Source organism: Haemaphysalis longicornis, unplaced genomic scaffold (assembly GCF_048455015.1).
Source record: "Haemaphysalis longicornis isolate Haplotype H1 unplaced genomic scaffold, Haemaphysalis longicornis Haplotype H1 scaffold_6, whole genome shotgun sequence".
Taxonomy (NCBI): domain Eukaryota; kingdom Metazoa; phylum Arthropoda; class Arachnida; order Ixodida; family Ixodidae; genus Haemaphysalis; species Haemaphysalis longicornis.
Window position 1 is genome coordinate 17,599,262 of NW_027526407.1, and position 13,970 is coordinate 17,613,231.

A 13,970-nucleotide genomic window follows, 5' to 3' on the forward strand; every position below is an offset into this window, starting at 1 on the left:
ATATCTGCTACCGTACAGGCAAAACATTGTGAGCTGTAAGATATCCCTTCTAAATTGTTGACCGAGTACACGAGATAATCAACACCATGGTCACATCTTGAACCTGGCCTTAAAATAGCAGCAAATATAAATTAATGGGAAGTTCATAAAAGTCATTTCCACAGAAAAGATGTATTCAGCCATCGCCCCCTTGATTTACATTACCTTGAATGAAATTCTGAGCCCTCTCCACGAGGACGTAGTGGCGCAAACTTTTGCATATAAAAGTGCCCAGAACTGCGTAATGTTTTTTTTAAAGAACAATATACAACACCCCAGAACGACTACGAAAAGGCCTCGATATTTTCAGCTTCTGGGTCATACAAATTCTATTTGCAACTTTACGCGAGATTGGGTATGTCTAGCTATTACCAAAATACAGCCTGAAAACACGGAATAAACTTGTGGCAAATAAAATATTCGTACCAATGAGGCGACTGTCTTTTGTCTATACTGCATCTACTTATAGAGATAAAACCTCTGTTCTTCGAGTTTTAGAGAAAGAAGGACGTGCGAATTACCTACACTCTTTTAGGGCTCCGGTCGCTCCTGGGCTTGGGCACCGTGGTGTGTGGGGATTTCAACGCCACCACCCAGCCTCGGGCAGCCGCCGCCCCACACACAGGGCACAAGAGCTTCTGGACGCTGCCACTTCCTACGGGCTGTTAGTGGTCAACACGGGCAGCCCCACCTTGACCCATCCTAGTCCCCGTGGCCCCATTACAGCTCACGCACATTGATGTGACCCTGGTGTGGCAGCGGTGCGCCTCCTCCTCGGAGACCGCTACCAACACGTGGGAGTCTCAGCCCTTTCTCATCCTGGTCACTCTCAGGAATGGCAGCAGGCGCACCGACACCAGAACCTATATGGTCACCAACTGGGCTGACTTCCAAAAGGAGGTGGAGCAGTGTCCGGAGGATTCAAAGGATGACTTCCTCACAGTGGTCGCACGCAGCGCTGCCGAGGCAACGGTATGACACGAAGCACATCTGGGGATGGCGCTGCCGAACCTGGACCTGCTGCAACGTCGGGTCAGACATCCGGCGAGACATCCGAAGGAAGCGTCCAGACGACTGGACGGCATACCGGCACGTGGACAAAAAGTGCAGAAGGGGGGCCAGGTGCCGTCAGAGGGAAAGCTAAGAGTCCCTCAGCGCCCCCTTGGACTATCGCCGAGACGCCACCAGGCATTGCGAGTCTTCCAGGCACTTCTTCAAACTACTGCAAGTCAAAGACCGCTACTCAAGGCCGCCGTATCCCTGGGCATCTCTGAGGGAGCTCTGGCTGAGCTGCTGGCTGATCAATTTGTCGGGGTCCACCTGCAGTAATCGCTACAACCCTCCCCGACGGAATGCCAGCTCCCCCACATGACGAACCAGTGGTGGCCGTTTTCACAGCCGCCATCACGCCACGGGAACTCCAGGCCGCCCTGGACCGCTGCTTTAAGCGCCGGAGCGCATACCGCCATCATGTTTTCCTTGGATGGCATGGGTGTCGTGGGGCACCTCAGAAAGCTTTCTACAGGTGTTTCTTGCTGGCCGGACCCTTCCGGCAAAGGTCGGCCGGGCGACCAGTAGCCAACGAGACGTCCGCTCGGGGGTGCCCCGAAGGAGCACGCTGAGCACGTTCCTGTTAATCTTGGTGCTATTTTTCCTGCAAGACTGCATTCCCACTGGGCTCCGGTATCTAGTGGGAGTTGCAGTCTACGCGGATGACGTCGCCATCTGGACGCACGGGTGAACAAGACAGCTGTCCAATGTGAAGGCGTGCCTCCAGAAGGCGCTGGGGCCGCTCGCAGACTTCCTGGGAAGCGCTGGCCTGGAGCTGTCCGAGGCCAATACAAAGGCCATGATGTACCACCCACGTGGCTACCAGGCACGCCGCAAAATTCCCACTACCAGTGAGCGGCCAGCCACTCACGTGGAGCCTTCGGGGAAAATACCTGGGGCTCCTCATTGACTCCGGGACGACTTTGATACCAGCGTTGAGGGGGGGGGGGGACACGGCTTGCACGGGAAATCGCCCCCTTGGAAAGGCGCGGCTGCGAAAACGCAGGAAGTTTTTTTTTGCTGGCCTCGCTCCAGCAGCGTAGGCTGCTGGCGCGAGGCCAGGGCTGCTTTCACTCCGTGGCCCGGCGAGTGTTTCGTGGAATGGCGTCCTTCGCCGTCCTGTATGCTCAGCCACTGGTACACCACCACCACTGCGGTGGAAGGAGCTGGAGATGGACCAGCACCGTGCCGTACACCTCTGCCTGGGCCTACAGAGCACATCCTAGGCTGCGGCGACATAAACAGAGGCCGGCACCTGGACCATTCAGATTTGAGCCCTGCAGAGGGGGCTACAACACATCCACTGGCTCCTTAGCCCACCGGACGGGCCGCCCTTCTGTAGTGCCACTGCAGTCGCACCTACTCGCCGATGGGGATGCTGTCCTCCATCTACGAGAGTCGCATTGAGCTGCTGCAGCGTCCCCACTTGCGACACCACCACCTGCCACCGGGCAAGCTCTTCGCATTAGCAACAGGCTCTCGGGGATTCCTAGCGAGTGGTCAACTCCAACCCGCGCTATCCACCAGGAGGTTCCTGACCTGCTGCATGACGAGACGGCCGGCCATCTGCAGCTATATAGAGATGGCTGCGTGCAATGTCCGTGGGTAGACCTGGAACCGCCTGCACGGCAATAGAGCTTAGCACGAGTAGTGTGTGCTGCCGGCCCTTCCCCGCCTACTCCATCCATGCAGAGCTGGCCGGGCTGCACCTTGCTGCAGACCTGCTCCTTGAGAAGGCCAACGAGATTCAGGGGGACGTCATCTTCACCGACTCCCTTCCCGCTCTCTTTCGGGTGCGAGCGGCGGACCAGCCATCGAGCTCCAGCGGCTATGGGGAGCGGCCGCTGGCAGCGCAGCTTCACCTGGGGGAGCCGCGCGGTTGTGACCTGCGGCTGCACTGGTTACCATGTCATGTCGGAATTAGTAGCAATGAGGCGGTTGATGCCCTGGCCATCGGTGCTGCTCACCAGAATGGGGTACCTGCCTCCAGCGAATTGAGACCCTTCGATGCCATACAACCCACCCTGGCGCGGGAGGTGGAGACGATGCACCCAGATCCCAGAGTCATCAGCAGCCAAGCTCCACGGGTCCAGCCTAGTCGCATTAGCACGGATGCCTGCTCCATACACCTCCACATGCGGCTGGATTGCTTCAACGTGCAGCCCGCTTGCACCGACTAGGCCGCTGGTCGTCGCCCACATGTGCTGACTGCCGAGAACCCAAGACCCTGAAGCACCTGTTCTGCTCATGCCGCCAGCACGATGCCCCGCGAGTAGAGCTTCGGGCTGCACTCCAGCGTCTCGGGATGCCCACCCACACACTGATGGACCTCCTTTTCCCAACCTGCCCCAACCCGATCCTGCAGGAAGCATTCCGACTGTTCCTGGCCTTCCTCGACGAGACGAACCTTATACAACGGCTGTGTCCCAATGCCTGCCGGCCAGCCTTACGCCCTCCTTAAATTTTTCTTTCTCTCACTCTTTCTATGTGCCCCTTTGTTCTCACCCATCCCCTTTCACTCCCCCTCTCCCTTTTCCCCCCACTAGGTTGTATGCTGGTCAACTCCTTGATGAGTTCAAAATATCCCCAGACCACTTCTTTTCAGTTTTCGTTCAATAAAGCTCTCACTGACTCGTTTAGGCGCGTTTTTGTGGAAGCAGTACTGCTTTCATATGATTAAAATATAAATTTGGGACTTTTAGCGGTCATTCTTATGCTCTGTGACGTCGTGTCACCCTCTTTAAAGAAAAAAACTAGCGCTTGTAATAAGAGACTTTGTACGAATAACAAGAAAGCCCAATAATAAACTGTTTTACTATACCCGTGGCCGTGCCTTGGCTCTGTACAAGAGACGTACATGTATGACAGCTGTCTTCCTTGCCAAAGTGATCTGGCGCTCCGCTGTTACAAGAGCGGCATAGCTTTTTTCTTGAATATTTTTCTTGATATCTCCTTTTGCCTTCAGCGAGGTATGTATAGTCTACATCTAAATTATATCGCCTCATGGTATTTACAGGGAGGGCCGTCAAAACGTCCAAAGAAAATGCTTTGGGGGAGCTGCACTCGCCTCAGCTGGAACTGGAATCGCTATAAACAAGAATGGTGCTGTGAATTACATGCACATTATTGCAGTTATTATGAACGCTGTTCAGTGGCTAGAAAACTTAGGGCTTTAGCACGGAGTTGATCTAGCGTCAAATACAAAAATTGTACCATTTAAACTCAGGAAGGGTGGTATAGCTCTAGAACTTATAACGCCATTCTTAGGTCACAGAAGCCAATTTGTTCAGGTAAATATACTCCGCTCTAAAATCAGAAAACTCCACTTAGGCGTACCACAAGGCAGTATTTTAGGGCTCCTTCTATTCAAATTCTACATTATTGACGTCGTGAACGTTGACACTGATACAAAATACATAATTTACGCTGACGATGTTGCTCTCCTTGTTTCATGTTGTGATGTCATGCAGTTGGTACAAACCGCTAATGAAGTGCTTGAAAAATTACACAGGAGGTCAGCGGGCAACGGCTTAAAAATCAACTTAGATAAAACGAAAGCGATGCTTTTCAATCCAAAAACAGAAATATCCTTTTACCCGCTGATACTATGTTAAACAACTCCACAATTGAACTGGTCATGTCTGCAAAAATGCTAGGTGTTTTTTTCGACCAAGACATGTGTTGGAATACACACAAACATTTTCCAGCAGGGCAACTTTTGCGCATAGTTGGGATGATATATTCTGTACGTGATCTTCCGTATAGAGTAAAGTTACTGTTTTTCAAGTCACTATTTTTAATTAATATGAACTATTGTTGTATCGTGTGGAGCACAACTTCTGCCACTAATATAAATAGGTTATTTTTGCAACAGAAAAAAATTATTAGGGTTCTATGTAATGTACATTACGATGCTCCTACTGCCCCTTTGTTTTGTAAACTTTGCATACCTAAGATTCCGGACCTTCCTAAGTACCGCTTAGCATACACATCTACTCTAGAACGCAAAAACCAGTCTAAGAACATTTCGCTGATAGCTAATCTCCAAATTATTCATACGCCCAATCTCACTAGACTGTCTGAACGTTGGAACATGCCTCGCCCACGTACAAGCTACACTTTGCAGATGATTGGGTAGACCCTTCCGAAGTTGTTGAATGAGCTTTATATTTATTGGTTTCTACATTAACCTGTGTACTAAATCTATGCTTTATAACTTGTTTGTTCGGAAAGTCTATGGTGTTTGGGAATAGTTCCTTGCGGTTCGGGTGCGGTTTGTTGCATACGTTTTCTTTTTATTCACTATCTATTGTAGTTTCGAATATATTGTATTTTTGGTGCTAGTTTTGTTTGACATCCGCAAGCTGTTGTCTATGTATTGGGTTTTTTCCTTTCCCTACCGCTGTTGTTTCTGACCATGACGGATGTAGGGCTCCGTCACGTTGCTAAGTGCCACGTTTTAGCCCATTTTCCGCCATAACGGTGTACGTATATGGAAATCAATAAACTTCAAACTTCAAAACTTCAAATCAATGCACTGGCGTCACATCCGAAATAGACTTTTATAATTATCTGGTGTAGTTCTAGGGCTTACGAAGTCCGCAAAGCACAAAATTTTACGAAGTGCTGCGGTGTTTGGCCTTCTGTTGACGTATTTGTGCCCGCACGTTTTTCTTCGTGTATGTTTTTATCAAAATTCAACTCATACAATGATTTGGTTGCACCTTCAACTGATAATGCTCGGCTTTGCACGGCACCTTTTCTCGTGAACCAAAGCATTGCACGTAGGTAGAAAAACTTCTATTTGGCGTTTTGCGGTGGCTCACATGGTAGATTAATTTGAAGCCCAACAGCTCCTATGTTTATCCTGTCCGTGATTCAATGTTCCAAGTCACAATGCGCAAGAAACAGTGGGCGGCGATATCCAACTGCCCCACGGATAACTCAGTTTTTTCCTTGGGGGCCGTGCTCTAATCAGCGCAGTGGTGACGGTGTATGGAATCACTTCTTTGTACTAATATTATGCATATGCGCTAGTACGCATATTAATGGTATATGGAAAGGCATTTAACGTGAACTTGCGCAATTTGCCGTTAGCTCTTACTTCCGCGTGAATTGGTTGTCGCTAACCATCTGAGCATACTAGTCGTCAATTGGGAAATGTTTAAACTTTTTGCTGCGATCAGGAGATCAGGACTGCGAATTCAAGACGACTTCAGCAGAATTTCTCGCAATATAGGCATGTTACTTTATATAAACAACCAAATTTAAGGATGGAAGAGGCGTTCCTGTTTAAAGATGTGACCTCCTGTTTATTTTCCGGGTGGAATCCCATCTGTTTGTCAAAGGTAACTTTGTTTTAGTGAGAACTATTATTTCGGAATATAAGGGTAAGATAGGAGTTCTTAACATCCCGAAAATTTCGACGTTTAATTGCAATGCAATGACATCAAAAAACCAGCACGTGAGCGGCCTTTCTAAATTAAGTTCTTGTTCCTAAGTTAAGTTCTAAAATTAAGTTCTAAATTAAAATTCTAAAATTAAATTCCTAAATTAAGTTCTTGTTGTCTGATGTCTACATACATGCACATCAACTACAATGTAATAAAACAAACGTTCTCGATGCAAGCCTGCTTTAGAAGAGTAATGTAATTAATCACGTTTAAAATGTTTTTCTTGTCAGAAGGGAATGATATATAGTACTTTTGAAATATGGTAATCGAGACACGCCGAACTGTTGTGGCATCTTCATGTTACGATATCAAGAACGACCGAATCGCAGTAAAGGCCGATTATTCTGTGGACTTTTTACTATAATCAGGTTCCCGGTAAATTCGATTTTATACTGCAGGCTTTGTAAAAACTGTGCCAGTGCATGTATGTAATGTTTCCGCATGTAGAGCTCTGCCAGCGTTAACACGGCCGCGTGGGTGACTGTAGACAGCCGAGCGCAGTTGCGCCGCATCCATGACTAATGGCATGAGGCAGATGTGCAAGTCAGCCTTATCTCAAGCTTTTGACATTTCCGTACCGTTCTTCCTCATACTGCTGCGCTGGTGGCATGAAGTAGCAGGTGGTGAAACAAAACTGCTTTTGCTAGTAGTTTCGTTTTAACGATAACAGGAAGAGAGCTAAGCTCAGGACAAGGCCTGTACCGCACGAGCAATACTTTCGTCTGTACTCTTCCACAAACGCAATATAATAAGTTGAAACGGCCCACGATAAACACAATAAATTCTTTACAAGGAAAGTGAGTAGGAAACTATGCTTTGGAAATTGTGGTGAGTCATGAAGGCAAATAAGTGGTACAAACTCGTTCGAAATGGTATTGGTACTTGTTTCCTGACAAAAACTTTATCTAAGTGTATTGGCTTTATAGCGTGTGGTCTTTCTGAGTAAAATAGGCGAAACGTTTTGTCGACTTTCCTGGTGTGGTCCATTTTAAAGCACCCACACACTAACACGTCGCCCAAAATCTCTCCTAAACAGTAGGCGTACTAAGAAACCACAAGAATGTTATTCTTGCCTCCCTTCCCCAACGCTTCATTTAGTGATGATATTCTTTGCAAAACATTGTGCACAAGGTGCACCAGGGGCAACAACGCAGTTGCCAATTGTGAAGGGAGACTAACGCAAAGGTGTATCAGACGCAAATGGGAGAACACTCAAAAGAAACCTTAGGAATGGACAATCGCAACAGTGGAGGAGATACAATTGTGGGAGTTGCCGAGACAAATAACCGGTGGTTGATGAACACTTTTTTCAACAAACGAAAGAATTGGAAATGTGCATAGAAAAGTCCCGCTGGTACAACAAAAAACTAAATCGACTTCATCCTAAGTGACTGCCCGGGGACCGTTCAGGGCGTAGAGGTATTAAGTAAGATTCGGAGCAGCGATCATAGGATCGTTAGATCCAAGCTAAGGCTGAATTTAAGTAGAAAAAAAGGAAACTTTTAAATATAAAAATACCGCATTGAATCAGTCAGAGCAAGAGCGCAAGAGTTTAAATTACCTCTTCAAAACAAAGTTTATTTATAGGCACCATAAAACACCATAAAATCGCATTCCACCTTTATTTCCCGTTAATTTTTTGGAGTGGGGCGAAATAATGGCGAAACAGAAAACATGCATTGTGCTAAAATCCAGTCTCTTGTATTACATACAGTAAAAATTGTCGACGAGAGAGCATCGAAAAAAACAAGTCCCTTCCATATCCCATCCTCAGTTTCCAGTCCGAAAAGAACACCAATTTCGCTCATTAAACATTTTTCAATCATTTTCAACCTGACAAAGCTATGTTTTCTTTTGGTAGCATCTTACTGCAGGAAAACGGCAATAATCGAGTGAAATGCAGTCGATGAAATGTTGCCACGTCGGAAAGGCGGCGATATTCTTTCTGAACTTTTCTTGTCAGCACGCTTCACATATAAGTTTCAGTCGCTTGTGGTGCCAAGTAACGTCCTCTGATACGCCATTCCCGCAAACCAAGAGCGTCTTGCGAGGGTAGCGCACTCATGGATTTTTAACTGCTTGGCTCTTAGTTCACGAATCATGACGGAACGTGCCTCAAGCTGCAAGTTTACGAATCCCCGATCTGAAGGTTTTCAAAGTGCTTTTTTGTGAGTTATACACAGTGTGGTGCGACGATAATTGGAACACTAAAAATTTCCTGAGCGAACCGCAGCTCTGTTCGCGCACAAAGTTCACAGGAAGGTGGCATTTTGAGGGCTATTTTGTTTACTTACGGTACTTACCTGTTTACTCTGAAAATAAATGAAAACGATTTTCACCTATGGGAAAATGGCGGCCCAGTTGCACGGGCCAGCCACCGCAAGCTCTAATGATGATGATGATTATTAGAGGTCTTCCCTTTGTATCGGAACGTCGGTTTTTACCAACCGAGAGGCCTGCATTACTCTACTGATTTGCACTAACCTTGACCAACCTAATGTATAAGCACCCCTCTACCTCCACCCTCCTATTATATACTCCCATCGCTTCCCCCGTTCCTGAACTTGCGCATCTGTTTACACCCGCTTCTTTTTTAAACTCTAATTCCGTATGTAACTCCCCAGGTGGCACAGAAAGTATGTCCCAAGACCGGCCCGTCTATGGCCGCTTTCTGGCATGTCCGGCCAGCATCCAGGTTCTGGCAGCCACTGATCATACGATGAACGGTCAAAATTCGGCAACCAGCGCTTCTGTATTTCTCCGGCCGCCCGTATTCAGACGCACAACGTCAGCTGCCCGGCTACCAGATATTCAGTTGCCTTTCGGCTGCCGCTGTTGATAAGGAAATCGGCCGGAGTACATCTTTAGGGCATCCGTTTTTCCTTCGGGAAGCGGTGTGCAGCCGAAGCACGGCAAGCGACCGGCCACAGGATATCCGTATTCTTGTAGCAGTTGGTCTTCGAAAGGAAACTGGCCGTAGCGCAGCTGCCGCGCATCCGCTCTTTCAACGGTGAACCGCGCATCCAGCGGCAGAATATTCGTTTTCTTCGGGCAGCCGGTGTTATAAAGGAGACCGGCCGACTTACGGCCTGAGAATGTACGTTTTGCATTTGGTTAGTGGTCCTCGGCCGAATTACGGCAAGCGAACGGCCGCAGAATTTTCGGCAACCGGTGTTCAAGAGGAGACCGGCCTTCGTAAGGTATCAGGTTATACGTCATTATGCGAACAACGGCGCGTGTCTGGGCGCTGAGAAATCATGCACAGACGTGCTTGAAAGAAGACCCGCCCATGTAGGACCGGTTTTTCCCTAGGTAAAGAAATAGCCGTTACGGAGTCGAATGACGCAGACACGTTTTTCATCCGTTGGGTGTTTCTGTGTTTTAAATGAGCGGACTACATTTGTCAAACAGTAATAAGTTTTCTAGGTGAACGGGCACGTTGCAAGGACTCAGTGGACATTACCAGAGAAACGTTTAGGCCATCTAAATGACATTTATGGCCACAAGAAGACTGTGACAGACCGACGGGTGAGCTAAGACTCGCCAGTCATAGCCGCTACTACGCCTCGCCCGTCGGCTTCGTCGACGCATCAGCTCGAGGCTATTCGCCCCCTCAAGAAATGGAGACCATTTCAGACATCGACCCGGCGGTGATGTCTGACCCGAAATGGCGGTGGTTCACCAGAATAAGTGGCCTTAAAGGGTGTCGAGCAAGCGGCCACCACGCAGGAGCTCAACCGGCCCCGCACGGGGCACCTTGATCAATCTTGGTGACGGTGTTGGCGACACCGTGGACCCCGAGCCCCCATACTCACGCTGTAACCGACCGTGGTAACGAGTTTTAAGGTGAAGGGCAGAAACCTCAAACGGTGGACGTCGGAGCACAGGTCAAGCTCCGGCGGATGGGCTCCCTGTCTGTTTACCAGGCAGGGAGCTCCGGGACCTCTCAGGCTATCTGGGTAAGGTTTGAGAAGAAAGTACCCCCGTCCCCTGCTTCTTTCACATGCCATATGATAAATCGGGAAACCCCCCCAAAACATGATCGGCCCCTGAAAAGGGGCCGCACCGAAGGTTCATTTCCGCCACTATTAACCCTCAGTCTTCCAAAGCTTGATAACTACCCCCGCTTTTTGGTGATGGAATCCAGTGAACAAGAAAAGCCTCTTGCATCACAGTCCGTGTTCCTAATATCGAAATTTCTGGAGGGCATCATTGGTGACAAATATAAGGCCAACGAACAAAGAACTGGAGAAATCCTGGTTGAAGTACACAACCAACAGTATGCCAAGATCCTCCTTGAACAAACTCGCATAGCCAATCTTGAAATCAGGGTGACACCCCACCGGAGCCTGAACAGTACTCAAGGTGTCATCTCCGAACTAGACCTGATGAATGCAACAGATGCCGACCTGCTGGAGGGCCTGAGAAATCAGGGCGTGACAGCTGTGAGGCGCATAACTATGAGGGTGACAAAGTAGTTTCGACCAAGCACATTATCCTTACTTTTGACCGGTCCACACTCCCAGAGTACGTCAATGCAGGTTTTGTGCATCCGGCCCTACATTCCAAACCAGCGCCGCTGCTTGAAGTGCCAGCGGTTCGGGAACGGAACCAACTCATGCCGTGGTCGTCTGACCTGCGCAAAGTACGCTCAGCATGATCATCCATCTGATAATTGTCCATCATCAACCCTCACCTGCGCCAACTGCCAGGGACCCCACGCAGCCTACTCTCGAAAGTGCGAGAAGTTTAAGCAGGAGAAGGTAATAATTAATGTGAAGGTCACTGAGAACAACACCTTGCCAGAGGCGCGAAGAGATTCGCCTCTTTCCCCCTGGGGAGGTATGCCGACGCGGCTCGCCGGGGGGCGGAGCGGCGTCTGGTGTCCACAGGGACGCAGTTCAGCGAGTCTGACCTCGTCCTTCCTCCGCCCCTCCTGGGGTGCCTCAGGCAGCCCAATCCGTCGCCACGCCGCTTGCTGAGGCAGCAGCGGTTGTGCTGACAACCTCTTCTGTAGGGACCGGTGCCGCTCCCGTCTCTGCCTCCCCGTCCTCCAGTGCGTTGGAGGGTGCCGACCGGATGGACACCGGGGGCCCCGCATCGGCTCCCACCGCCACCGCACCTCCCGTGCCACCTTTGGTGTCCCGGACGCCCTCGGCGGTGGCGGCTCAAACGAAGGGCTACCGAAAGGGTGCCAAGTCCGAGGGGCCTGTTCAGCCGGGCACCCTTCTGGCATCCGACGAGGTGATGGATGTCGCGCTGTTCCTGCCTGCAACGCAGCGCAAGGAGCGGCCTCCGATGTTCAAGGCCACAGAAAGGCCTAGAAATCCTAGAATAACAGCCCCGAAAGACGACACATGAACAAAAACACACACACACTCCAGTTATTCTTAAATTTAAATGGGAACTGAAAACATCACCCAATGGAACTGCAGAGGCCTCCTTAAAAATCTTGACGATGTGTATGAGATGCTGTATGCCAATCAGCCAAGTATCACGTGTCTCCAGGAAAAACACCTCAATTCTAAACAAACAAATTTCTTACATAGGTACATAGTATTTAGAAAGGACAGGGTTGGCTGCACACACTCTTCAGGAGGTGTGGTAATTGTCGCCCACAAATCCTTAACCTGCCACCCTGTCACTCTGAACACTGTCCTTGAGGCCGTAGCAATCCTTACAATAATATTTAATAGGTTGATAACGGTAGGCTCCATTTACATCTCTCCTGATTTTGCACTTCTGCGCTCTGATTTCGAGGCACTGGTTGACCAGCTGCCTGAACCATACATACTAACAGGCGACCTTAATGCGCACAACTCTCTTTGGGGCTCCTCTAGAAGGGATGCCCGAGGTCGCGTGATAGGGAAATTCCTTACGTCTTCAGGAGCATGCCTTTTCAACAAAAAACAGCCGACATACCATAACTTGGGACACAATACATACTCGCATCTTGACTTGGCTATTGGGTCTGCAATTCTCTTTCCATGTCTTGAGTGGGGCATGGGCACGGACCCATATGGTAGTGACCACTTCCCCACTTCCCTAACGTACATAGGTAAAGGCCCATGCAGTCCATCTTCCCAGAACAGGTTAATTGAATCAAAATCAAACTGGAGTACATTCACAGAAACATCTAAACTATACCACACAACCATAAAACACCTACACGTGGAGGAAGCAGCCCAACTCGTCACGGGACACATACTCGACGCCGCCGAAACGTCCCTGCCCCAGGCCTCCAGTGCGTCCCGCAACCCAAGGAGGCCCTGGTGGAACGAGCACTGTAGGCGGGCCCGAGAGGCCCAGAACAAGGCGTGGGGTGTCCTTCGCCGGTGCCCCACGCCAGATAATCTCATTTTCTTTAAATGGGCAAAGGCTCTTGGGAAGCGTGTGCGTCGTGAGGCGAAACGGGAGAGTTGGCGCGACTTCCTCACTTCCATCAACTCATAGACCGACACTCATAAAGTCTGGACACAAATACGCAAGCTCAAAGGACAACAGACACACAGCCTGCCCCTTGTTAGCACAACGGGGTACACATTCGAAGACCAGGCCAACACGCTTGCACAACACTTCGAACACGTGTCCAGCTCAGCACACTACACCAACACTTTCATTAAACACAAAGCATCATGTGAGAAGATGTCCTTGCGAGACAGTAAGAAGTCGAACTCATCCTATAACACCCCCTTTTCACTCCATGACCTGAAGGTCACACTCGGTACTTGTAAACCTTCAGCTCCAGGTGCAAACAGGATTTCATACACAATAATACAACACGTACATGCAGACACGCTTGAAACACTTCTTCACCTCTACAATAAAATATTTGTTTCGGGGCACTTTCCACGCTCTTGGAGGGAGGCCATAGTAGTGGCTTTCCTAAAGGAAGGGAAAGACCCTTCCTCTTCCCGCCAATCACTGCCCCATTGCCCTGACAGGCTGCCTGTGTAAGCTCTTAGAGAAGATGATAAACAGGAGACTCGTGTAATTCTTAGAGTACAATGGTCTTCTCCAGAGCTGCCAGGCAGGCTTCAGGGCGGGGCGATCTACCAACGATCAACTAGTTGCATTAGAGTCTTATATCAAAGATGCTTTCCTCCACAAGCAGTACTGTATGACTGTGTTCTTTGATCTTGAAAAGGCGTACGATACTGCTTGGCGGTACGGCATCCTCAGCGACTTGAAGTCCTTTGGCATGTCGGGTAACATGATGAACACGCTATCCAGTTACCTGTCTGAAAGAACGTTCCGCGTGCGAGTTGGAACTGCACTCTTTAGAGTTCATGTGCAGGAAAACGGTGTGCCGCAAGGTGGAGTTTTGAGTTGCACTTTGTTTATTGTAAAAATGAACTCTCTTCGGAAGGCGCTGCCACCAACCATTTCCTGCTCAATCTATGCAGACGACGTGCAATTATCCTTTAA